This window comes from Tachysurus vachellii, chromosome 26, assembly GCF_030014155.1.
Source record: "Tachysurus vachellii isolate PV-2020 chromosome 26, HZAU_Pvac_v1, whole genome shotgun sequence".
Classification (NCBI taxonomy): domain Eukaryota; kingdom Metazoa; phylum Chordata; class Actinopteri; order Siluriformes; family Bagridae; genus Tachysurus; species Tachysurus vachellii.
In genome coordinates, this window is record NC_083485.1 from 9,545,891 (window position 1) to 9,549,450 (window position 3,560).

The window sequence follows — 3,560 nt, forward strand, 5'->3', positions numbered from 1 at the left end:
AGAATCGATTGCTCATGAACATTTCATGGCTCTTAATCTATGTCTTTTATATTCACATGTTTGATGCATGCTAGTGAGCTGTGGGCCTCCAGATGTGGATTTTAGTGGGGTGGTGTATGGGAATAACTGGTGGGTGGGCTCAATGGTGCGGCACGAGTGCAGGCTGGGATTCATCCTTGTTGGAGAACCAACACGCATCTGTCAGTCTGTCATACTCAGTGAGTATATCTCTCAGTAGACATTCACGATTAATTTACAGAATTCTTGACAGTCCATGTTTAGACTTAATTCTTATGACAATTCCTCTCAAAATAAATCTCCTGCTGTGTGTGTGTGACAGGATTGTGTTGTCAGGGCCAGATAAAAATCAGTGAGAGAGACCTTGATAAAGCGTGTACCTAGACCTGCCCTTCAAAAAACACAGTGTCCATTAAGCATGGCTGTAGTGTCCTCAACCCCTACAGGATCAAATAGTCAGGCTGGAGACACTGGTTTACATGCTGCACCCACTGTGAGAGTGATTGCTTCATTCCCTGTGGTGAGACTCACACAGCCCATCAATTGTATTAGGTCTTATCAACACTTACCTTGTAGGCCACCAAAAATAATTTTCTTATCAAATTAAGCTGCGTTTTATTCAAAAGATTTTCTTTTTCAGCATCAGCATCTTCACTTTAATTTTCAACTCATCCTGTGGGTGATAAGAACATCCACAAACTCTCCTACAAAGGAAACAATAAGAACTTAATTTATTCACCAAATCTGGGTGCAGACTATATATAAATATTCAATACATGTAATCTCAGAACAATTCTGAGTCTCTGAGACCTTAAACAATTTTATAAATCAACTGAATAATAAGTTAACAAACAGAATTCCTCTAATGAATCTTCTAATGAATAGATCTGACTTCAGTCTTTGGGCCGTACTGTCTATCCGAATAACACTAAAATAAATGTTGAGACGGAAAATGATTTTGCCTAAAGACAGCTGTTACTACTTTTTTTTAAAGGTACGTAACAATGCTATGTACTATGTATCAAAGACTACTCAACAATTCAATGCAGTTTTGTGGTAAATAGGTAATGCAGTTTATATACAATTTTAATAGCAAACTAATTCTTTAAATCCTGGTTCCTAGTTCTGGCAAGGATTAATCTTACTGACCAGGCCTTAACATGCTATAGATATAGACATGCTCTTAGTACTTACATAACAGAACTGCTCTATTTTCCCTATGCAATACTGTACGTTTATTGTTTCTTTTTATTTTTGATGTCACCCATGTTCAAGTTATCTCTTACAGACACATTATAGTGTAGTATATTTTGCAAATATGTCTAAAGGAATAGTTCTTCCCCAGTCACAGCTGCTAATAAACAATTCCCAGTTCAACAGTAAAACAAAAGAAGAGCCTAAATAAAGTCTTGCAAGCATTACACTGTGTTTTATTCTCCAGGGTTCCATTTCACATATTAGTCCTAACACTCTGGTCTTTTATGGTGCAGTGGTAGTTGAGGAGCCCTCATTACCCACCTACAGTTTCTAAGCACTTATAAACCTTTGGTTAACAGTTTCTTTTTACCATACATGCCTTCACTTCCTGTTTCTCATTAATAAATTTGTTAGGCTTGTGTTGTTTTTAAATACAAACAAATTTTCCCTATGTATAAATGGAGCCCAGACCGCTGACTGGAGACACTGGGTGGAGTGAGGACAACGACTGAGGAGTACTTGTGACATTAGGATGGCATCTGTGAGTTATAAGACATAAACGGTGAAGTAAATGTTTGACATGGGCTGGCGTGGGTGTTTTTTCTTTAATGTCTATCTTTCCATAAAGAATTCTTTTAATCTTACACTACCTGAAAGGGTCGGATCACTATTACCTTTTAAGTTAACCTGTTTTATCCAAGGATTTTAAGGAAAGCTCTAAAGAATTTAGACCCTATAAGCTAAATGTAGTCTTTATATATGAATATTTTTGTGTTGGTCACATGCTCAAAGCCAGAAAGAAGATATACATTATAGAATATAATTTTTGTTCTATTATTGTACAATTGATATGCCTCAATTATAGGAATTGCCAAAACTGTGACCAGAAGATTAACATGCATTATCTGCTGTTGATGATCCTTGTTGCATGAATTTGAATTACTTTTATTCCCAAAAGTAAAATTATACATTGTGAACATTCTGTTTCACCTTTATATGTATATATATATAAAAGGTACATATACAACCAAGAGGTTCCACCCCAGCAACAGGGAATAGTACAGCATTGCTCTGTAGTCAAAATATTACATCCAAGTAATGATGAGCGCTACATAGTTACTCAAAACCTTTACAATATAACCTAAATGTAAGCATGGGGAAAGTGTGCACCTTAATATACAATACAGATCAATTGCCTCAACATGATTTCAGGACAATGAGTCATTTTCTGACTTAATTTTTTGATTTTGCAGATCTGGAGAAAAAAATAAAGCACTGTTCCGTTCTGGTGTATTTCGGTTTCTGTGCACGGGTGATGTAGGGCGTCGTTTGAACGCGAGTAACCTCGGTCATTTCACCGAAAATAACCCGAGCACTGCAGCATCAGCACCAGCGCATGCGCAGATGCGCTCTTTAAAGACAGCGTCTGTTTGTTTACGGCGAGATGCACAACTTTAGATGAAGATACATTTCTATTGAAATAGCTATATAATACAATTCTAAAGACTCCAACCAGGTTTATAAAACTGGACATATTTTGATCAATTGTGTTACGAGACATAATAATAATAATAATAATAATAATAATAATAATAATAATAATAATATTTATTATTTATTATCGTTATATGTTCTTAAAATGAATCTTTTCCCGTATTTATTAGGGTTCTGCGATCCGAATGCTCTTATTAACCCCTGTCTGTAAACGTGGAGCTTTTACAGTTTTTCAAATCAGCCTTTATTTGTGCGCTGGGACGCGTATTTATCACTGATCACATGTCAGATGTCATTTCAAACATCCAGTTACCTGCCTAAATAGTACAATGAAGCGTGATGGCATGTCAGACGAGCAGAGCACATGATGGACCATCCTGGACAAGCGTGGGGAAACTCGAGATCCCCAGCTGTCCCGTGAGCGCATGTGGCACAGCGCCAACCCGCCCTCTGAGCTTTCTGCAGAGATGACTACTCCTCCAAACTCCCACCCCACCCACACGCGTGCTTTATCCCCTTCTACATCACCTCGCCGTCAGGCCTGAGCAGAAACTGTTTTCACCCGGCCTGCACATCTGGATTTTTTTTTTTTTTTTTTTTACATCTGCACTCATTCAACCCAGGGATCGTTTTGCATCCCACGACCTGCTTAGATCTGTAGAGCGTCAGGATTGAGGCTAGAGAAGCTGATCAGTCACTGATTTCCCGCCCTGCGGTACCGATCCGGTGTGGATGCTGATGCTGATGCGGGAAACGGAAGTGAACGCGCCTGTCCTCCGGCAGACTTATTTACAGAAGTAAAGACTGAAATGACGGATTGCTTAATCGTCAGCTGACCGGAATGTAACTTC